This window comes from Symphodus melops (assembly GCF_947650265.1).
Source record: "Symphodus melops genome assembly, chromosome: 6".
Lineage (NCBI taxonomy): Eukaryota > Metazoa > Chordata > Actinopteri > Labriformes > Labridae > Symphodus > Symphodus melops.
In genome coordinates, this window is record NC_136696.1 from 13,415,853 (window position 1) to 13,440,718 (window position 24,866).

The window sequence follows — 24,866 nt, forward strand, 5'->3', positions numbered from 1 at the left end:
GAGCACGTTTCGAGGACAGATCTGTAATTTTAAAAGTTCACTTTGAACACCTTACAACACATTTTGAGCAGAGCGTAACTATGGTGGCACTATGGCAAAACAATTATTACAAACTTTATCCAATCTAATTGTGCATTGCCGCTGTGTGTTGAGGTTATGCCAAAGCCATAGATAGTCTTCTTAATGTTGACATGAGTTAAAGCTTTAAATGCTGCAATGTGGTCTTCGAAAAATGGCCCTGTATTACCTCTCCTTCTCAATGCACCATTACCCCAATGTGAGCAGTGATTTATGAGCTGCGCTGCAGATGCTGGGAGCAGTTCCTGTCTGGGGGCTGACATCCACCCACTGATTGCCACTATTTGTCTGTCTGCATGTGTGTTTGTGTGTGTCAGATGTGTGCGTGGGCATGAAAAATATAGAAGCGAGACAGCTGTAAAGCTCTGTTATAGCCAATATGGGCATGTCTCTCTCAGTGTGTGTGAAGGTGTGTGAGTGTCTTCCTGTTTGCATGTGTGAGCCCTGTGTGATATCAGGTCTAAAGTTTCACTCCAGGCAACTGGATACAGTAATGTTTCACTCTGCTGGTGCTGGGTGCTGATGGATTGTGTTTTTACCAGAGCCATGTGGGCTTCAAAAAAACTAACAACGAGAGTGTATCACTGAAATGCCCTCACCCTCACATTACAAAGTCCCAAACAGGCCTGATTTTAGAGATGTAATCCTTCAGAGCAAAGTAACCCAGACTAAGCAGGGACCTTCTACGAGTCACAACTTTGTGTTTTCTAAAAATTGTTTCAGCTAATGTGCTCAGTTTTTTGTCTTTTGATTGGAGATTAGCTCCATCCTGCTCCTCCTGGGCAAGTATGAATATGTTGTTTGGACAGGTCTGCTCTGTGCTCGAGCCATGATGAATCCCAGACAGCCTCAGTTTGCAACATCCACTGATGCTTATCTCTCTCCATGTGCATGTGTTTGTATACTTGTGTTTCTAAATGCACTGCTAAGTGCTTGTTTTGTTCATAGATTTTTTAATAAAACAACTGCCTGTGCACCTTTCAGAAAAATGCACTGCACTTGCACTTAATGAATAGAATTTATTACACTGTATTCATGCAAACTAGATTAGCTCTGTTTGCTAAAGGGTACCATAAACGAAAAATGGCTGTGTCATCAGCATATAAAATGAAAGCAGTTGGAGGCTATTTATGTGATTAGTGAATAAATTACCTAGAATCCAACTTCAGGGGACAACCTTTTCAAGTGGTTCCACCTCTGAAGTAACAAGCTATTATGGATTCACCTGGGTTTTAGGTAGTGCACTAATCACACTACAATATGGACAGAAAAAGCTGTCAGACATCTAAATCTAAATGAAGTTTTAGGATGAACTGTATCACAGGCGTCGGAGAAGTCAATAAAAAAAACAGCTCTTCTATTTATATCAATCCTTCAGCTCATAAGTGACTTTTCGTTTAACAATATTGAATATTGAATATTGGTTGTGTTAGATTTCTGGCTACCTTGCCTCAAAGGAAATAGCAAGTGTTCATAGAGCTTCAATCTGAAATTGTACATTAATATTTGTGTTTCCCTGCTGCCTTTTCTCTCTCTCTCTCTCTCTCTCTCTCTCTCTCTCTCTTTGTGTGTGTGTGTGTGTGTGTGTGTGTGTGTGTGTGTGTGTGTGTGTGGACCACCCAAAGCCTTTGAGGTCAAACAATAACATGTCCACTTCCTTCCTCAGATATGGCAGGGGTTCCAGCTGAGGAGCTGTAGTATAGATAGACAATATCAGCTCATGTCGCAGTAACAGCAGCCATACTGTTTGGATGCCTTGACACTGCTGTATTTTTTCCTCCCTCCCAGTGCGTTCATCATTCACAATCTCATATATACAGTAAAAGCTCTATATTTAGTTTGAGAACTCTGGATCTCTTGAAACGCAAACATAGCTTGGCATGTTAACCCATCCTCGAGCAGATGTTCATGTTTGGTGATGCAATTACTTGCTTTTTATTCGGAGCTTGCTGGCAAAATGTGGTGATTTGAACTTCGAGTTTTGGACTCTTAACTTCTGCACAAACAAATTCCTCTGGTTACTTGGCATTTTCATTTTTGTGATTCTTTATTTTTGGTTTCTCTCTCCTCCTGGTGAGCGAAAAACACATTGTGGTAATTAATATGATAATATGTGTGGTGGCATAACTTTTTCCAGGCATCATCGTTAGCTATGTTAAATTGAGGTCTGAGTGAGGTTTCTGCTGGAAACACTGAGGAGAGGCCTAGTACAGTGTGTCTCTGTCTGTACTCAAACTGTTTTTTGGGGGTGTGTGGGTAATATATGTTATTTAGAGAGAAGGGCACTTCAACCACAGAAATAAGAAATACTGTTATTTGCCCAGATGACAGTGAAATAACAGTTAGCTTTGCATTCGTTATGCAATGTTTGGTAGTGTCATTTGATTCAGTACACCTCAATTCTTCCTCATAGCTCAAAAAACATCCCAGCATGCACTCATGGTACAGAAGACAAAGGAACTATAGTGTAGTTTCACCTTGATGATTTTTTTTTTGCACCACACAGTTTAGCCTCAGGAATCAAGTGTGCTAATGTGTTTGATCAAAAGGGAATTCCTATGCGGAGCTTTTTAATGCTTTGAGACTTTGTTTTTTAGATCACTCCTAAAATTGGTTTCCCAGCGTCTCACCCCCTTACAGCCTGTTTATGTGCAAGGGGCTGATTTATGGTGTTAAATGACAGTAATGCTCTCATCTGTGGTTAAACTGGGTGCAATACACCACTCAGATGCCAGCCCCCCTGTCTGTCTAGACGGGGTAAACACCAGGCTTTATAGAGCTGCTGGCTGACAATCACTGATGATTGGGTTTATGGGATATGCAGGGCCAGGTCAGTTAAAATGATTGACAGCTAGTGCTATTCTTTTTGTGCGTTTGTTTGGGGGATGGAGTTAAGGACTAAGAGTGGTGTTTTCATCACTTTATGGTTGAGGTAAAGCAAATGACTGTAAGCACCTGAAGTGATCAACACGAATACTACTTTTGATTTTTTTTATAAAGGGTTACAGTGATACAAAAGGTTTTTAACCTCACTGTACTTCAGGGTTATGGAGGAACCTTTCCCACAGCTAACAACATCGATAACACAGCTGATGAATCATTCTGGCTTGAAGGCCAATAACAAAGACCCTGGGACCTTCCCAGGAAAGATAGTGTTGGAATTGATTTGCTTCAAGATCCCCAGATCCCAAGACTCCTTTGCAGAGCTTGGTGTGGTCACTGTGCACACTAGGAATGGTGATTATTCTTTTTTATTTATGTGTTTTGCTTGCAAACAACAATGAGCTCTGGCTATGGGGGAACGTCCTCCGGGACACCATTGAAGCACCGTCATTGTACTTGCACTGGACAACGGACATCTATTGTGTTATTGTTACATGGACTGAGATGTATCGATGTTCACAGACAAGTGCTGACATAAGTGGACAGTTCTACTCAACAATCTTTCATTATTCACGATGTCAACATTTTGCATTGCAGCTGCAATTTTATTTGACTCAAGATGTTAATAATAATCAATGGAATTTTTATTTGTCCCTAAGTAGCAGCAAGGACAGTTAGCTGGTTGTGAAACAGTCTAGTTTTTCTATGGAGCTATTATCTGACTATTTCTATGATTCTTATCCTCTGGTTACGGCACGCAGTCCGGATAGAGAAGATGTTAACCAGGCAAGGTTTTAAAGGGAGTAATATGTTATGACTTAAAAGACATAATATACCTGGTTTAGATTAATCAATAACATGATTTGGAAATACATCCTGGCACATGTATACGTTGCACTTCCAGGTTTGCATATTATAACAGACTCAGCAGAAGCCCACACTCTTCAATTCTTCCAGTTAGACAAATTTTAGCATTAGGGTATCCAAAGGCAGTTTTGTCTCTACAGTTTCATGCAGGGATTCAATTTTACAGTCACCAGCTTTCTAAGGACTACATAATGATTTGCAACGGCTGCATGACAAAAAATGGCACCACTTGCATATTCCTCTGAAAACAGAGGGTTTAGATGTCTGAAGACTGTAATCGGTCTGCCTCTGCTAAACCAAGACGATGAAACAGAAGTTGGTTAAAGCTTTGCAAAATGGTGTTACCAAAGTCTATTTTGTATCATTCCTATGTTCCATCAGACACTTAAAACTGAGAGGCTTAAGCTTCTGTCAACTTATGTGCTTTCTCATTTGGATGTTCATGTGCAGTATTTTCTTTTTACGCAATAAGTTCTGATTTTAGATTCAACTTGGCAGATACAAGGAAATGAATATCGTCCTTTAAGGATGAATGAGCAAATAGAATACATCCTGGTAGGAGGACATGTGCCAAGAGAAGCTTTGGTTAATCAGTGCTGCCAAGACTGTGCCATGGTGAGTCATAATCTCTATAAACAGATATCTGCACATGAATGCACAACCTGTAGGCAAGGGACCAGATTTTTGCTATTATTGGAAGAGATCTGGTTTCCTTTTGTAGACTGAGAAATATTAAACAATCACACTTGAGCAGACTTGGTGTGTTTTTTTGTTATGGAAAACAATCTGTGTTGAGAACAAAAAAGGTGGAGCACATTGGCAGATTGGCAGCCTTGGCACTCATCCACTATTGTTTGATGAACCTAAGGCTCATGAAACAGATATCAATGTGAATTAAAAAAAACAAAAAAACAGTTGTAGATTCAGCTTTTACACTATAACTCCTTTCTTGCGTTTGAAGTTGCCGTCTGACTATAAACCACAAGCAGCATTTGGAAGAGGAAATCTTGGCTTGGATATTTGGTGGCTACAGAAGAAGCCCTGAAAGATTGGCTGTCACCCCAAGAGGCTAAATCTTATGCAGATGATAGCCTATTCTTTTAGAAATTGCCATGTAAGCAATAGCTTTGAGATCAGTATCAGACTCTAACCACATTACCAGAGGAGGCCAAACTATTTAGCACCTTTTCCTAGCAAGTTACTAAACTACCCCTGTGTGCAAACACAAGATCTGGATTCCAGATTTGGTTCAAAGAAATCAACTTTTCCCTGGTGGAGCTTGGTGTGCCAATCTAACTCTCAGACTGATGGGAAGAGGAAGTGAGATGTAGATAAAGAACGGGTGTGCTTCTGCTATACTTGGACTCGAAGTCCTCAGTTAGCACGTTGCAAGTTCAGAGATATGATTGTGATTTTCTGCAGCCTAGGGTTAACTGGTTCATTGCAGATTGTTGCTCTTCCTAGTGTTAGGCCTGTAGGGCTTGGCGTTGGCGGTATTTACTGGTTTTCTATGATGCTTGGCATAAACAGGGAAGCCAAAGGGTTTGTCTCAGGTTAATAGAGATTAACCTGACAGTTGTACTCACGAGAACAGTGATGCCAGAAGGAGCGGATTCACATATCTTGGCATTCATCTCTATGCTTAGCCATCTGCACCTTTCCACTTTGTATTTATTCAACATCAAATGGGATTACATTTTGAATCCCATTTCATTTTTCTTTAATCCTTTTTTAAATCCTCCTGCCACAAATTCCTGCTGAGCAATGTGCGTTTTGTCCACAAGGGGGTGGACCTTCAGTGCACATATGGATTTTTTTCCCTCCACTGTCAAAGCCAAGTGACTGTGGACACTGTAGCCTGTCATAATGTGTTTTAACTGAAAGTGTCTTCATGCTGTAATTTAAGTTTCACCTTTAAATAAACGGTAAGAAAAGTCCTTATGAAACCCATCTGCACAGTCATGTCACTCACTGCACACTAAGCTGCACTTTAGCACAACACATCGTGAAAGGGAGGACTTGTAACTCAAGTGGACCCGGTCATTACCTGTAAGAACCTGCTCATTATCCCATCAGAGTCAACTTATCTTGGCCATTTCCTCAATATTTCCTCCTAAAGCCGTAAGTAACATATGACAAGCTCTGCCTCTGATTATATATTCATGATAGATACAAGTGTCCTAAAGAAAAGATTGGAAAATAAATGGAAGGGTGAGAAGAACACCAATTAGTAACAGCTTGCAGATTTCCTCAGCCAAATGCACTTATGCTGCATGACAGCAGGAAGGGAAGTTAGGATTAAGATGGAATCTCGCTTGGTTTCATATCCTGAGGAGAACAGCAGTTGTGCCTCTTAAATCCTTTATTTATTCATTTTCTTTATTTTTTTTTGTCCATGCAACAATGAACATCATTGTCATCTATTGGATTGGCCGTGAGACATTTTTTTTTTCACCCCACAAAATCAAGTACTCGACCTCTTTGCGGTTCCACTATTGTAAGCACACAAGTGTTTGCAACTAAGTAATTATAAATAATTTGAAGTAAACATTAAGTCAATGATTACATCTGTGTATTTGCAGTAATATTTATGTCTGAATGTTTTCAGCACTATGAGGCTTCTAATCAGTTGTTTAATTTAAGTTTTGAATAAAAGCCACGGTATCAACAAACACAACAGATGATACTGACTCGCCCGCCTTTCTGCTGATAAACTTTGACAAACTTTGGATTAATTTACCAATATTGTTCAGTCGCTCCCATGATGTTACATTTCCCATAAGTTTTTAAAATGATGTAATGCCATATACGTCACATGAAAACGTGTGTGTAAGCTGTTGTAGGTGAAATGAGTGTGTGCGTGCGCATGTGTGTGCAGATTTACGAGACCCTACGCTGATGCTCACAGTCCTCCAACATATCCAGACATACCGCACAGCTTTCCTCTTTCTCTTTCTCTCTATGGTTATCCCTCTGTCGAGAACCCAGCACATGACCGCAGTCACATCTCTGCATTGTGTACGTACCCAGAACATTTTTGTCCCATTGTTTCCTGAACCACAGTTCTTCTTTTGTCCCCCAACTGTCAGCCCGTTGTCACATGTTCTAACTCTGGCTCTAAAAAGAAATGTCTTGGCTTGTGTTGGCTGGACTGCAGTTTGTGTTGGCAGGACTGTACTTGCAGTTCACTGGGCTTTGACTTCAGACTAGGGATGTTTTTGCAAAACGTTCAGGTAAGCTGCTTAATCTGTTAGAAGAAATTGCCCAATAAAAGTGTGTATGTGCAGCAATAAAGCCCTGCAATAATAAAGCTGAGAATTGATGTATCCTATCCTTAGCCTATCAATCATCCAGTGTCACTCTTAACGGGACCTATTTATCTCAGTTGACCTTCTTTGACATTTTACTAATGACATCATTTTGTTAAGTTTGAATTCACTGAAGTAAATGCTATTTTTTTTTTTTTGCTGAAAGATACACTGCAGTGCATAGTCGTCGTTTAAGTTTGAAGTCTTACTGTAAAGACGCTGAATATTCCGTCGTCATTTGTGTTTGAACTTGCTGAACTCTATTTTCAGATTTAAGCTCCCACTGATTCACACATGAGAGCGCCTGGACCTGTGCCATTTCTTATTAACTCAGCTTTTCCATCCATGGTCCCCATTTGGAGCTGCTTTTATAAGATGATCCCAGTTAGGAACAAAAACAGTATTCTTTTTTTTCATGGTCACGTCTTGGCTTTCAGGGACCTCTTTTCTACCTGTCAAATCTCTGAGTGGTGGAGTGTGTATATTTTCAGAGACGAGGGTGTGGTGCAGTTATCTCGCCACGACTATCTAGTGTTTGCCCGTCAGTGCTGGATCAGCACAGATGACTTTGCGTGTGTACTTGCATAAAGGAGCATAATGCATATTTTCTTCTTCAGTGGCAGCTGGATATTTTTTTTTATCTATTACTATTTATATCTATTACTGTGTGTTATTTAAATTATGGACCTCGATGAGGTCTTCCATTATTAAATTATTACTATTTATATCTATTACTATCCCACTTTTTCGTCAGAGCATCACAGACCAAAGAACTCACATTTGCAGCTGCTGTGAGGGTCGCCTGCAAACATTGGGGGTTTCATGACCCTAACTGGGGTGTGTTAAACCATTTAGGTTGTTTTTATTAAAGAGCAAAAGGGAAGGGGAAGATATGAGGGAGTGGGTACGAGTTTAAGGAAAGACAAAAAAAAAGGAGGGACATTGCATGAAAAAGAAAATCCAGAAAATAGAGAGTGACCTGCTGGCTGATATCCAAATTAACTAAAGAGGCTGCCTTTTTGTGATTATTGGCTGTCAGAGAAAAAAAATATTGGACGTATTTGAGAGTGGGTAGATCGCCTACCATGTTTGTTTTGGAGTGTTAAAGGAACAATACGGTCTCTCTTCTCCTGCAGATGGAATGTGGCGTCAGGTTGGTGGCTCAGGAAGATCCAATCATTCCTTTGTTATCTGGGAGAGCGATGGCGATGTAGTTGTCCTTGAAGACAGAAGGGAGGGACTGAGTGCACCTGGATACCCTGCTCATTCCTCAGCTACAGTCGAACTGTGGCTCAAAGTTGTTGTTTTTTTTTTGTTTTTTTTTTAAACAAATTTTCCTGGAGTAGTATGACAGGTGGTTACGTAAGAGGTGGAGGTAGTCATAGTTTAAGTACCAGAAGTATTCATGCCCATAGGGAGTCCAGTATTTGTCATCTGACAGATTTATAATCACTAGTGTAGAACATTTTGAGCAGATTCATGCCAGGTATCATTTTTTCCTACATGAGGCAGAGAAAGGGAAATGGAAAAAGGAAACTAGAAACAGGGATTAATAAGTGACAAGAACGGCTGTTTTTACTCATTTAATTGCTGAAAATTAAAGCTATATACCCATTCTTTGTCCATTGAGTTTCTCCACAAGCAGGTGTTAAATTGGAGTCGTGGAACATGTCATTGAAATCAGCAGGGATTACCTCTTCTCTCCAGCTGGCTCTCATGCCGATGCGTGTAAATGTTCATGTATGTTATTAAAATGCAGAATGCCTTCCCAGTTAAAGTGATACGATTGATCTTTTCTTTAGTCCTGGGTGTGACTTGCACTGGGCTGTCTGACGCTCTATCCTCCTGACTTTTGAAAGAGGCTGTTTGTGAAGACAGGGTTTTTTTTCTTTTCTTTGGTGGGGGGATGATAAAGGAGAAAGCTATATTGGAGCAGGATGGCTGTTTCCCGTTACAGATGTCGGTTTGGCTGGACAGTGGATGCTGCAGTCTGAGATTCTGACATCATCGATTGCGGAAAAATGAAGTGACAACAACAATAAAGTGTCTTTTGTTACGATGGGACCCTGCGGATTAATAAACCATCCATAGCGTTGCCCCCCCCCATTGAGCCTGCAAGCTAAGAACTCGTGCCAGTTCTTCCTCTCGGTCGTTCTGGCAACAATGACAAGCCTTCAACGGGACTCTTTCGACATCAATGTGCAGACAATGCAGCCAGATGAGATTAAAGAGGTCAAAAAAAGTCCTGCTTGTCATCGAAAACTGTTGCTGATATTCTCTATGAACCCAATCTGGTGTCAAATTAATGACACACTTAGTGAATTCAAAAAAGGAGTTTGGCAAATGTAGTTACTTTCCCCTTATATTTATTCAGCACGCAAACACACACTCTTAAAAGGGTGTTTCTGTAACCATATAAATGAAATGTATTGTTTGTACGCTTGGAATCATACATTTGTGTGCACTAGTAGAGTTACGAAAATACACCCTTATTAAAAATGGAATCACACTGCATATAAAGCAAGGATTCTCATGACAATTATAAAAGAGTTCCCATACTGATGGCACCCAGTGTAATCTGGACTGCTGTCAGCATGCTCTTTGTTGTTTTGGTCGGTAAAAAATGTAATGGAGAAATCACACCGAACAGAGAGGTGTCCTCAGGGCTCACTCACTGAGGAAGCAGCGGTGAGCAATCAGTGATATTTAATAGAGCACACATGCCTGTGCATATTTGGAGGTATTTATCTTGTACTTGTTCCTCCACTGACAGTTTGTGGAATATGACCAACAATCAGGTTTCAAGGCTGTAAGACTATATTTTTCTAACATAGAATGTATGAATATGTATGAGTGAGAGCGCGAGTGTGCGTGTCCTTAGTGAACTCTCTGTTCTCAGTGTGTACCTACTTGCACATTCTTTTCTCCAGCTACGCAATTAATGTCAACATATGTCCATGAACGTGTGTTTATCTTCTGGTGTCAATAGTTGGTAACACTGACATCAGCCACAGTAACAGCCTGTGGCAAAAAGAGTAGGTTGGGTGGAAAATGATGACTTGAAGTATCAAAGTCAGGGTGTGTTTTCGTTTTGTTTGGATGGATTTCAATTCCATCAGATCTGTCACAAAAACAAGTGCTGTATCTGTTTGCAAACTGCTGTATCTAATCCAGCTATCAGCTTGTAATCACAGGCAGGACTTTTGACACACAGTTTGGTTTATATATACTGTCTGTGTTATTACACCGCTCGGTAAAAAAGAAGAACGTCATCTTCTGATAGCACTTATTTACAATAACGGCCATTATATGTACATCTGGATACTGTTTAAAAGATGAGAGAAATTAAGGATACTATGTTTTCGGGGGTAGATGACATTTAATTGCATGTTTTAAAGGTTTGATAGTTGAAGTTTTGGTATGTGTGTTGTGTGCCGGGCTTTGCTCATATACCTCTTAGATGTTTTGTGTGTTTTTTATCATGTGAGTGACAGAAAGAATGAGCTTTCATTGACATATCTAAACAGACTTCAGGGCCTCAGCAGTCTTCAGAGGTTCATCTCTTTGGCAAAATGAAGAGTCAGACTTCGAAGATTATGACATGCAATGCAATAACATTGGTCTCTTTCAGTGTTATTACAGTTTTGTATGAATATTGGAGTGTCAGAGCGTTTTGGCTCTGCACGTGGAAGCTATTATCCCGAGGGCTTAGGAGTGCTGTTCCATAGAAAAAAAAGTGGGGCTGGAGACCATCTCTGCTCAAAGCCCAGGGGTTTGTTTTTCCCTGAAGTCCCTCGTCTTCTATTTTGAGGAGAAGATGGACTGTTTTCCTTTCGAGACTTTCTTTACAGAGTGTGACACCTGGCTACACAAAGTCGTGTCAAATCTTGGATGAATTCAACCCTCCGGATCCAGGAAATGCATGATTATTTTATCCATTTCATCTTTTATTCTTCCATCCTTTAAATTATTATTGGAACTGGCATTGCCTGCTACACCTCGATCAACATAACTTTAACCAACAGCACAGTAAAAAAGAACAGTGCAATCAGTCACTTACATCAATAGCTGGACTTCACACTAATGTTGATATCCAGCAATGCCATAATGGAAACATTAACAAAGTCACAATTAAGGTCCATCTGTGTACCTCTTGCTTGTTCAGAGATGATGCTTACAACTGTGCCCGGCTGCTGGAATTGATGGTCCAAACTCAGCAATCCTGTAAAGGAGAGGAGAGTCCCATCTGGACTCCATCAGGACTGAGTAAACTGAGCCAGATCCTACAGCAAGCAATGGATTCTTGCCTTGGCTCCCACCCACCATCACAGAGGACTCGAGCAATGGCTCAAGCTACAAAATGATACACACATTGCCATTAACTCAAACCGTGTGCAAAATGCTAATGAACTCAAAGCTGCCTGTGTGCACTGTGAGCTGTTTGCCATTTCGGTTTAGTCCTCCAGTGCAGCAGAGAAGTCGTAAATCTTCCTTCAAGGCCCGATCAAGTGATTTCTTTTGCTTAGTTTTTCTGTGATCCATTAAAACTCTTTTAATAATGTCTGCTGCTTTACTGGCCAGTATCTCTCTATTCATCCCGCTGCTCCTAACACACTCTAGTGTAGCGGATCATCACCTCCGTTACACTAGCAGTTGCTCCCACAACTCTAGCTGAAGACAAAAACTGTTGAAAATGTTTTAAGTAGTCTCTCCCCAGATTTGAAATTTGTGACTAGAGGCTTTTTTTGGTTGTCTTTTTGTCTCTCCATCTTACCCTGATAAAGGACAACAACATAATCATTACATTTGACAAACACACAGATGGACTCAAGACCAAAGTCACTTTTACAACAGGTCTTCCCTTTTTGAGAAGCCCAGTCCTCAAAACATGTTGTGTAAGATTTTTCCAAAATGTTTTCCTTTGAAAATGTACATATCCATACATGGCTATATTAATTATTTAACGTTTTTCTATTTTTAGATTTCAGAAAGTTTCACAACCAGAAGCAGAGCATTGGTTTGTTGTTTTGACCTGTGATGTTCCTGTTGTATTGCAATTCAGTAGCAATAAACTATGGTTTAAATGAAGGTTGTTGTTTGTTTTCTTTAGATAAACCAAGCCCCCCTGTTTACCCTCATCACTATCCATGTTTTAACCCCAGCTACACAATTGTATATTGTACATTAATCTGCTCAGACATAAAGCAGCAACTCCAATGCATACGACTTCACTGTCATTCTAGTTGATAAGTCAGTGTGTGTGTGTGTGTGTGTGTGTGTGTGTGTGTGTGTGTGTGTGTGTGTGTGTGTGTGTGTGTGTGTGTGTGTGTGTGTGTGTGTGTGTGTGTGTGTGTGTGTGTGTGTGTGTGTGTGTGTGTGTGTGTGTTTTAAGTCCAGACGAGAGAATTCTAAATAAAAAGACATTTATTAAAAGGTTTTATGAGCTCACAGAATCTTTTGTTCCCTGCAGAACTGTGAGACATACTTTCCAATAAGAAAAATGTGCATGCTCTTACACGAGCCCTTACCACTATGGGTGTATGTATGAAGATGTTTGACAGTTGATTTAGTGTTGCTACTTCTGAATTTCTCTGTTGGGTGTCTCCACCTGGATACCTGTGCTGCTTCTATTAAGCTTATATAAAAAGGACGCTGAAAGTGAACGAAGTAAAACAGCAAGTTTCCACACGTTTTTGGATTAAAACTATCTTCAGACAGGATTGTCGTCACAAAAAACAGCAGCTTTGTTCCTTCAACACTCAATCCCTAAGCAGCCAGTCAGCACTGAGCATGTATCTGAGTCTTCCAGCTATACTTTATGTTCCAGCATCAATGTTCACTGTTATGGAACTAACCCGGCCTTGTTGTAACACATTGGAAGGCCAGATTTTTCCACTGACACGAGGTGAACTCTACACTTCACAACTTTAGTGTTTTATTGAGATGTTTTTCTGTCTTTCTAAAAGGGAGATGAAATGTCCCAGCCTTGCACTCACTGCACCTTTGATGTTTTGTTGAATGTGGTGATCAAACTTGGAAAGAGGGCCATGTGACCATAAAGAAGCTAACTGCTCTGCGTCCTGTTCGGGCACAGATTTATTGTAATATATCAGGTTGTAAGCGGTCATATTCAGGGCAGCTGAGTATGGAAATGCACAGCGGTAATAATGATAATAGACCTTCTTTATTAACATCACAGTCAGCCTTGTCTTTGAGGAAAAAGAAGGAACCCCAGACTTTCGTTTCTCAGACATCATCAGTGCTCCACAGTCGGGAGTGGAGGATGGATTGTTGAGTAGACACTACCGCCTGGATAACACACACTTTCTGTGAGGTCTTCCACTGGAAGTCTGCATTCAGACATTGGAAACATTTTAATTTTAGCAGCAGACTTCTTCTTCCAATGTTCCAAAAGGTTTTTGAACCACGCCATAAAACTCTATAACTCAACTGATAGGTTATTTCTTACAATATTACTGAAGTTAAAGCTTGGGTAATTCCCTACTACCGTACCTTGCTTGAACAAGAAATGTCTTCTGTGTTGTTCACACTGTGTGTGTGTGGGATTATATCATCCATGTTGCTGGACCTTAATGACAATATCAGAACATTTTACAAAAACCCATAATTGCAGCCCCTTCCCCCATGATTTAAAAATAATTACTTATTATGTTCTATGGTGTAGCTTTGGAAATACAGAAAGTTCACTCTATGAATAAGCAAGGCATTGAAAATAAACTAAGACAATAACTGCTTATGAGGATTTTTCCCGTTGGTGGTTGGCGTGAGCATTTGCTATGCTTACATATGCTAAACTTCTACCTTACTTTAGCCTCACTTCAACAACAGGAAGGATTGAGGCTGCCTTAAACAAGAGCTATATTCCAGACAGGCCTCATCTCCCAACTGAAAGCAGGTTTTTACATTAAACAGGAATTAGTAAAATGTGCTGACAATATACTGCAGATTATGAGTGCATGAAAGGTGTACAAAGACAGGTTTTTAGTAGCTCGCACTTTAGGTTGACCTATGCTGTAAAAAATACAAAAAATAATCTAATGACAGTAAATGCACCTCTTTCCACTATTGATATATTTGGCCCATAAAAACAAGTGTAAATTTGGGATGTTTTGTTGGACACCTATGTGAATTTTCAGTAACATAGCTTACTATGTGGCACAATAAGATGTGTATTCATGTTTTTTTTCTTGGACGTTGATGTGAATTTAAGATTATTGATAAGCATCGGCTTATTGTAATTTCACAAGTGTACAAACAGTAGCTTTATTCAGCTGATGTGTGCTGTGTGACTAAATGCATGCCATGTGATGCAAGTAGCTCTGAGCCACTTTCATTTTTTCAAAGTAGCTCTCAGATTACAGAGAGTGAGTGCAGACGTAATGCTGTCTGGTTTATTATTGTTCACCAACAGGTTCAGTGGTGATCACCTACCATTTATTTTCAGATCAGTTTTTATGCACCAATTTGTGGCTTTTGTGTTAATCTCACACATGTTCACCCAAGAATGCATTCATTTGAATACTTCTATAAACATGGACTGGAGAGTTGTAGTGTTTCTGCACTATTCCAACTTTTTCCTTTTTATAAAAGTCATGCAGCGCTGACACAGTGTCTGCATGGAAATAATTGCCAATGGTCTAGACGACTGCACTGGACCCACTGAGTGTCTCAAGTAGAAAAAAGACAGAGTTCCCGTTTTAAAAAGTTTTGATCCTGTTATCACAATGGGACCCGCTTGTGTAGTAATTTCTTATCACAATGACGGCAAAAACAAAACAGAGCGCCAAATCACATCTGCAGCAAGCAACTGCACAAAACTTGAAAATACATTCTTTGTAGTTTTGTGCTTTGCATCCTAAGATCTAACAGCAGACGTCTCTCTCTCTCTCTTTCTCTCTCTCTCTCGAGTCCACTGCAGAGTATAAAGTCAACTGCAGATGATTGCAGACCCCCCCTAAAATGTTTCTGTTGAGGCTTTCAGGAGGTTTCAAGTGTCAATCAAGAGGTCTCATACCCTCCAAGACCTCTTGTATTGCACACCCTGCTATAGAGTATAAATAATATGATGTTATATACGGTCCATGGCTATTACTAGTATCTCAATCAATTTTAGTAAATCTAAATTCATTCCAGACGTAAAGCAATCAAGTTTCTTTGAATTTTGACAATTTGAGTGTCCAGAAAGTTCACAAAAATAAAAATATGACCAAGACAGAGAGAAAGTGATTACATTACAGTATGAGTAGGTAAAAATAAGTTTCACAATTATTCATATACCAATAGTACATTAACTGTAATGCTCGAAGGCACAACTTCATTGCCAAAAAAATAAAAAAAAAAGACTTCCTTTAACATATTGTTAATTTGTCATTTGGTTACATCTGTTCTCTTCTTTGTAAGTGTTGCCACAAAAAAAAAAAAACAGACTTCTGGTTTAAATCACACCCACTTACAGTTGATATCTGAATACAGATGCAGATAATTTTTTGGTTGAACAGATACAAGTGATTGTGTCTTTGAGACCTCAGTGCCACATCAACATATCATGCGTGCATTTCATTTTCTGTACTGTGTGGATTTTATTCCCCCTGAGCAGTGGGAGCGTTATGTCATTTTAAACACCATGGGTCTGTTTTCCCTGAAACATTTATTTAATTTTGCATATTGAAAATGAAGACTGCACCACATGAAGGTCTGTCATTGTTTGAAATTGTCAAAACGTGAGAATGCCTGCTTTACTGTTCCTGAGCATGTGAAACTTCAGTCATGCTGTGAGGCAGTCTATACTTTGCCTGCTGAAAACTATACACACACTCCAGGAAGTCTTCGGTTTGGTGGAGTTGATTATTGTTTTTATGAGGAGCAGATGCATGTGCTGGGAAAAGGTTTGGTCCTTCAAACGGGATTACCTTGACATTGGACACTGAGTAGGATGTTTCACACAAGGTTAGCACATTCAGTTAACCTGGTTACAAACTAATCTATTTCTATGGATTGTACCTGAAAAGACACCTGGCATTATAGGCAAGACTAATTATGACAATTGTAACAAAATACTGATCCCACAACTCTTAAAGGGATACTTCACCCATTTGCATTAAGCTTTGTATCATTAGATTCCAAGATTGCCCTGTATTTGGCTCCATCCATCTTCCCATCAACTTTGACCAGCTTCCCTGTCCCTGCTGAAGAAAAACATCCCCACAGCATGATGTGTCCTCCACCATATTTCATGGAGGGGGTGGTGTGTTCAGGGTGATGTGCAGTGTTAGTTTTTACGCCACACATAGCCTTTTGAATTTAGGCCAAAAACTTCAATTTTGGTCTTATCTAACCAGATCACCTTCCTCCATGTTAGCTGTGTCCCTCACATGACATGACAAACTGCAAAAGGGACTTCTCATGCCTTTGTTTCAACAATGACTTGCTATACTTTTCCATTAAGGCTGGATTTGTGGAGTGCACAACTAATAGTTTATACTAATAGATTCTACCTCTTGAGCTGTTGATCTCTGTAGCTCCTCCAGAGTTACTGTGGTTCTCTTGGCTGCTTCTCTGATCAATACTCTACTTGCCTGTCAGTTTAGGTGGACGGCCATGTCTTGGTAGGTGACCAGTAGTCACATTGACAGAGGAGATGAACTGCTGGATGTCTTCCAGTGCTGGTTTCGTTTTGTGTAGTGTTTTTCTCCTTTGTTGAATTTATTAGTTAGCGGTTAGCGGTTAGCAGTTAGCGGTTAGCTGCTATCATGTGATGCTATTTACATAGCGGCTATCATCATTGGGCTTACACGCTGCCTACCAAAAAGGGCACGGGTGGCTGTGGAAACACAAACGGGATGATGCTTAATCGAACCAAACCGTACTGATCCGTACCGGACTGCTGTGTGGAAACGGGGCTTAACAAACCTCAGAGACCTTCACAGAACAGCTGTATTTATATTGACATTAGATCACACACACAGGTGGACTCAATTTACTAATTAAGTGAATTCTGAAGGTAATTGGTTGCATCCGATTTTATTTAGGGGTATCTAAAGGTTTAGGGAGCTGAATATTTTGCACGCCACACTCTTCATTTTTTTAATTGTAAAAAAATAAGAAAATACACGTAAAATTATGTTTGTTGTTGTAATGTGACAAAATGTGGAAATATTCATGGGGAATTAATACTTTTGCAACCCACTGTAAATACATTTCAACTGAGTTGGAGGATTGCTCTGTTGATGGTTTATATTTAAGCCAGTCTCAGTAATTATTTGCACTGTTTGAGCAGCAGGTAAACCTCTTTGTATTTGTGAAAAGTGATAAGTGCTGGGGACCCACCCAATAATTTAGCACCTTAGCCATCTTAAGTGCACTATAAGCCTCTTGTCCCTCACCACATTCCTGTGCCACCCAGACTCCAAATTACTGTAAACTAAACCAAAGCCACAACGTGGCAACGGAAGGGTGTCAGTTTGGACAGGAAAGAATTTATTTGAACGTGACTAGAGTTTCTGTGGCTCAGCTCCCATGTGGGGATGTGGAGAGGGTCTGTCTCTGGTTGCTCTGTCCCTTGACGTATATGCCACATGCACCCCAAACAATAGCCGATTCATCCAACGCTCGGTCTGTCTGCTGCAACAGTGGGGTTTAGGATGGGGGTAGGGTCGGGTGGTAGTTATAAAAACACCTTTACCATCCCCTAAATGTGAGTATTATGTTTTTAAGAAAAGAATAAAACGTAACTTTATACAATTCCTAAACATTTTAAGCTAAATTAGGCATACACGTAATTGTTATTTTAACGATCTTTCCGAGCATTTTAAAATGAGTATAAAGCGGCCAAAAGAGAGAGTTATTTTTGTAAATGCTGACTAATGATTTAAGAGCACAATCGTCTCTGATCTCCTCAAGCCATCATTGAATCCATTTTGTTTATCAAGTGTCATATGGTAACAACTTAAATGTCGTCATCTCATTACATAAAGAGCAGGTCTACAATATTCTTTGTAATATCATTGTGAGATACACAGCATGTGTAGCGTTAGCAAGTATTTGGTAATATTTGGTAAGAAAAGACTTTGTTTTAATAAAAGGTATAAACCCAGAAGAAAACCAAACCCTTCAGTAAAGTGTCATCTGCTACCACCTGCAAGGTCGAGAAATTGAGAAAAAGAAAACAACTTCCATATATGTACTGTACATCTAGGGAGGCCCCTTATAAGTATTTGGTTTGATATGGACACTAATATTTATATTGTGTATCAAGCAGATAAACACAATTATTGCAATATTTACACAATGTTGACCATTTGGACCATGGCTAACAACAAACTGATACTTCCTTAAATAAACAACCCCCCATGACCTCAACAGTGTATCAGTGTCCTTCTCTTACTATTTTCCAGCACCTCTCTACTGTCTACTGTCAACACAGGCATTATAATTAACACAGTCATTTCTGTAAGTGAGTTAGACTAGATTTGAAATTTGATATCAAGACAACACAAATAAACTCATTAATTTTGGATGATTATTCATTTGAAGTTTAGATCAAAGTTGGACTGATGCACCCCCAACAGTTCCCTCTGAGGCCTGGTATGACCTTAGCTGGCTGATTCTTATCTGTCTCATATTTCTGTCTCTGCTTTCAGAAATATCTTGGAGGCCCAGAGATGGAGCTGTGACCCGAAATGTCATGTACTTCAAGAGAGGAAACCAGCCAGGTTTGTTGTTTCTTTTCCTCAACTAGCTTGACACACATGTGCTTACTGTGAAGTTGTTTGATACTCTGTCAGCACAGAGAAGTAATTGATTCACTCTAGCACCTTGTGTGGACACATACTGTAGGTTCTGTAGAAGCAGGAGCGTCTGGCTCAGATCACACATATATATATAATAATCCCTGAGTGGGGTGATGTGTGTAAACTGTTGCACAGTCCCCCCTTTTTTTCTATTCTTCCAACCCCCAATTTCTCCTCCAAAGCCCAGACCAGAGAGCCAAGGTGATGACGGGCCCCAGAGTGCCCCAGTAGGCCTCTCTTACTGGTCCCACACTGAATGGATGTCTGTTCCCTGACATCTCCATCTCTCATCACCACCCCATCAATCCAATGCCGCTGTAACCATCCCTGCAGAGACAGGGCTCCACTTTGTCCTAAAACCCACCCCACTACACCACTAGTCTAGAGCCCTGTAACCCCCTACTGTGTGTAGGTTGTGACAGCTACCAGACAGCAGAGGCCCCTAAATGACAGATATTTTTGCCAAAGCCTCACTCCACCTCCCACAGCATCAAATCAACATTACAAGATACATCAGTATCTCTCCCCCCCCCCCCCAAACTAATCCAAATACCACGTGTCTTTCCAAGAGTGAGAGACCCTCCCTTACTCTGTATTTCCTTAATGGAGCCCCTCTACCTTGCTTTCATCCACATCAAGGTCCCCTGACCCAGTAAACGCCTGCAGGATCAAGGCCTCCTCAGGGAATAGAGGTGGATGTTATCATAGCATTCCAGCTCATGTGAAAGTATGCCAATTAGCATAGCTGGAGAATGTTGTTTTGCTATCCTCTTTCACCAAGCCCCCAGCTCCATGACCAAGCGCCAGACTCCTAGCTGTCACTAAAGCTGCCATTGATGCTGAATGGAGATAGAGATTTGCTGTTGCTGCCCCAAATTGTGATACAAACTCTACAGTGAGGAAGCATTAACCACCCCTATGACGACCTATCATTAGTTTTCCTTAATAATGTTTTAGTGTCATATTTTTGCTTCACCTTTTCCCAGTTTCTCTGAGCTCAAGGTGTGTGTGAGCAGTTACTCTGATCGTGTCTGAACTTTTTTACAAACTCCACTTGTGCTTTCCAGACAGTTTTATTGGGTGTTTGAACTGCACAGTAAACAAACTCTGAAGCCTGTTTGTATATTTTCCCTGCTTTCTTCTCTGTGAAAACCAGGTAGTTCAAACTAAGGTTGTTTTTTTTCTTCTTCAAAGAATCCATTATGGGATGATTTTGCACAGCTAAAATTAGTACACACTTTTTTAAACTAAGACATTCACTGGGCACAAGACTATCTTCTAATCATTAAACCATATGTTTGATGAAACTGGCCATCCTCGTCACATAATGCAGACCTTTGAATTGGCACTAAAGAGCCAAACCATGACCTATTCCTCTTCCAGTCTATAACTATTCAGTATAAATAAAACTTCAGAGCAAGAACCATATTCCCCTGCCTGCTATGATTTTGGCTAATGTCTCTCAGAAATAAGACTGACCAATTAAAAGAAAATGTCCTTCTTTTACGGGACTGGCTGACTGACTTGGACCAGGACTCTTCGCCGGATATTAGCGACTTCGGGGCTCCTGTGCGTTTGGATTGAAACAGTATAGTGATGTATGATTGCAGTCTCAAAAAAACCCCCAAAAAACCTTGAACAATTTTCATCAATATGTCACCTGTCTGACACTGAGCAGCAAAGCATTACATCTGTGTTATCGATCAATGAAGGGGTCATCTAAGTCTGAAGCAGGACCTACACTGCACTTCAGATCACAATACTGTGCACCTATTTTCCTGTGTACAGATCTGTGATGAGGAGGAGGAAAACCAGTGTAAAGCAGGTCAAAGTCTGGACTGAGGACAGCTCTCTTGCACTACAGGGATGTTTTCATTGCATAGACTGGTCCAGTCCAGGAGGACTGCTCTGATATTGACGAACTTACAGGCGTTGTGTGCAGCTACATTTAATTTTGTGACGACTGTGTGATTCCTTCCAAAAGTTTTTTTCCTAATAACAACTAATGGCTCTCCAAAGACATAAAGGGTCTCGTACATGAAAGGAAAATTGCTTTTAATGAAGGTGACGTCATTACTGAGAGTTAAATATAGAATGAAGTACGAGCTGAAATACAGAAAGCTAAAATGAGGTACAAAGATAAGATTGAGGCTGAACTTAGCAGTAACAACAATTAAAAAAGCCTGGAATGAAATGAAAACTATGACTGGTCTACAAAAGAAGAGTAATAGTGGAATTGCTTTGGATGGTTTTTTTATTCAGATCAACATCTGGCAGACGATTTAAATCATGTTTATCTTTATTTTGAATACAATGATTTGACTGCACAGATTAATGTAACAAAAGAAAAGATTTGATTTTGAGGTGAAGTGGCGAATTTTCTTTAGCTCTTTTTAAACGTGTCAAAAATAAAAGGCATGATCATTGAGTTTAGAAAGTCCTGACCAAGCTAAATAACAACTATTATTGAATCAGCTGACATTTAAATTGTGGACAGTTATAAATATCTCTGTGCTGTTATTAACAATGGGTTGTGTTTCAAAAATCCTGTTACCTCCAAGAAGGTTTTGCAAAGACTGTTCTTTTTAAAGAAAAAAATAAATGATCTTAAAATCTTTTGAGATGATGACTCTCTTTTATAAAAGTTTTATTGAGTATGCTTTAATTTTTTGCATGGCTGCATTGTTTGGAAATCTGAATTTGAACAACCAAGAACAGACTTGGAGACTTGTAAAAACAAGCAGCAGGATTTCAGGGAGGTGTCAGGTTGGACTTTTGACCTTGTACAACCAGCAGGTCCTGAGTTAAGCTAAGGCCATACTTGTGATCTCAGATCACCCACTTCACAGGGAGTTTGACCTTTTACCCTCAGGTCGTCGTTTTAGAACCCCTGTGAGGAAGACTAAAAGACTTCAGGTCACATTTACACCAAGTGCAATTAACATGTTAAAAAAAAACAATTAGCCCTTTGTTGCTCTTTTTGCACTTAATTTTAAGAATTGCACACCTCCATGTTGCACTTTTATAACTTAGTAGGAATTCCCATGTTGTTTTTTGTTCTTGACTGATCTTATTGCATTGTTTTTTTTGTGTTTTGTTGTGTTGTCTGATTTGTGTTTCCATCTCTGTTTTTAAGGTGACGTTGTCCTTGTGGTTCTCCTCTTTTTGTGTGCTCTTGCTGCAATACCAATTTCCCCTTGTGGGACAATAAAGGATCTGAATCTGAAATCAAGAATTATTGCTGTACCTTTGCAGAAGGGTAGATGAAACAGCCCCATTTGTGTCTTACAACAGTGCAGCTGCACTCGGAGACATTTGGTGGGAACGAAAGCAAACGAAACCAAATTCCTACATTTACAGTAGTTGGTTTAAACTTTCATTTTGTTTTGCAATGCTATAAAATATCATGGCAACTAAACCGAGGACCTTGATAGGGAGACTGCAGGAACTGTGATTGGTTGCTTGTCGTGTCGTTACCCTAAATATAAGCGATGCTAATGCAATGAAGACCACCTTTAAAGAAATTAAAACAATACCCTTAGTTGTTTTTCAGTTAAAATTGATTAGTAAGTTGTAAAACTAAGCCTGTTCAAGATGGTTTTTACAGGACCTAGTTTGCTGGACAGAAAACAATGGACAGAAAGCAGATATGGGAAAAACTTGAAGAATTGTCTTAATTTGCCAGTGATGGACTTGAAACAAAGACCTTCTCATGAAGAAAAAACCTTTGCTAGTTACTGCAGCTTCTACTCATTTTATCTAGTTTTATTACAACAGAACAGAACATTGAGTCCTCCCAAAGTGAACAACAGAGATAATCAGTGTAAAACTTTCAAAATCTTTTCAGTACCAAGGTCATGCCATTAAAATGGATATATTATTTCTAACATACCCAATAACTGTTTTCAGACTTGAACTGCTCTTGGTTTTTTTTAAAATAAAAATCCAGAAACTGCAGTAACACATAACAAAGAGCCTGACTGTTTCCCACAATAGATGTACTTTATCTTGTAATCGCAATTGCAATATTAAAGCTGCATTGAATCTTTGTGAATATATACAGATTATAGACATGTATAGACAACACTGCTCAAAAAAATTGGAAGCAAATACATCACAAAGAGATGCAAACCCATTGTCAGTCCCAATAAACCTTTAGCGTAGGAGCTACCAATGTTTTTTTGGTTAAGACAGCAGAGATTTCAATGAAGAGGCAGAGACAGTGAAGTTAAATATGTGCACTAGACCTCGACTCCACCACATGCCAGAACCTCAAACAATGCGCTGTAACTCAAAAGCATTGTTTAAGACATGAGGCACACTCGTAACGCTGGCTCTGGATCCAACCTGACCACGATACCAAATGCCTTCAGCTCCCTCTGATACACTAAATGCTTTCCTTCAATTCTAGCAGACACTCATCCTACAGCGAAAAAACACTTGAGTACATTTGCAGTGTCCTATGACTCTAACCAGATCTGCTTGTCTCCTACACTTTCCATTGAATACTCCTACTGTAGGTGGAATAAAAACAGGCTTTCTCGTCTCATAGGGCTCTAATGTGTTATTCTAGACAAGCCTTCTCTTAAATTGAATTTCTTGGCAGAATCAGTTGTAACTCAAAAGAAACCTTCACTTTTAGTGTTGTTATTTTATTTTTCAGAGTGTCATTATGTCCAGTAGCCAGGAGGTGGCCAAAAAAATGTTTACAAAGAGAGGTCGTGTGCTTGCGTGTTCGCCGATCGGAGTTAGAATTGCAGTCTTACTTGCCAAGGGGTGCTGAGGTTGAAAAAGAATGTGATACCAGTGTTTTGCTCTATAAATCATTGGAAGAGCTTGATCTAACCTCAAGTGAGCACAGTTGTGAATCCACAGTCTAATGACAGATAATGATTTATACCTAGTTAAGTTATTAAGAATGAGATCATAGACAGTAATGTCTACATCTCTTTTAAATAGATGTATATTTATTGTGTAAATTCTACAATCTCAGAAAGGTAATGAGTGTTGTGTCTGGATTTTCATTCATTCTCGCTCTAAGTCTGAAGGGACCTGTGGTTTAGTGTAGTTAAGGTTCCTGACCTCTCTGGTTCTGCTAGTGGAGGGATATATGATAGGATAGGTTGTGGTGTGGCTGTTTTTTGTGTTTGTGTTTCAGTTGCGACTGCTTCAATGTTTTTCTTTCTGCAAAAGTGTGATTTTGCCTGAGGGTTGTCACGGCTACTGGTTTCACGTGGGACGTCAGTTTGGATTACAGGAGGACTTTGATTTAGGATCCTGATGCTTCCTGCAGCTTTACCATAAACAGTTCATCGTATGACTGGATATCTCATTCTGAAGACTCTCTGTGAATAAGTCTGCTATAAATCAAGCAAGGATTACTTTAGATATTTGTTTTGACTACCTTGTCTTCCTAATTTGTGATCTGATCAAACAAACATAGCTGGAGGATATAAAGAACGATGGTAGTACTGTATATACTGAATGTAGGAAGCTCAAATAAATGATCCTATTGAAGCATTGCATGGAAAACATATGCTTGAATTTCATGGATTTGTCCTTGTGCAAACTCGCTTTGCCTTTTTTTTCTCCTCACAAGGCTTATCCTTTATAAGAAGTCGTTATGTCAGATATGTTCAGAATAGCCTATAGAAGGAGTATTAAATGTATGCAAATGGTATTTGATGATTAAAAAAATAAAACATCCTCTGTCATATGGAAAAGATCACCATGGTCGGATAACTCTGCAGAAATGAACAAACTAACAAACCATGGCAAAAAAAACATTGTTACCCAAAGGGTGATTAATAATGACTCTTATTTTCATTTACATAGCTTATTTGGTTTAGAAAATAGGGCCAAAAGAATGGTTTGAAGATACAATTCTTCAGATATAATGGGTTTCATTGTTTCTTATCGA

General features: G+C 39.6%; 1 protein-coding gene across 3 annotated transcripts in view; it reads left to right on the forward strand.

Annotated features, from left to right (window-relative positions):
* The window catches only part of znf469 (zinc finger protein 469), a 185,229-nt gene that overhangs the window by 16,277 nt on the left and 144,086 nt on the right, over window positions 1–24,866 (forward strand). For 2 of the 3 annotated variants that reach the window (XM_079345953.1, XM_079345954.1), the window contains exon 3: window positions 18,797–18,868. The gene's annotated coding sequence lies outside the window, so the exon portion shown is untranslated. Of the gene's footprint in view, window positions 1–8,272; window positions 11,276–18,796; window positions 18,869–24,866 lie in introns of those variants that run through there. The other variant, XR_013779239.1, reaches the window with a different exon arrangement.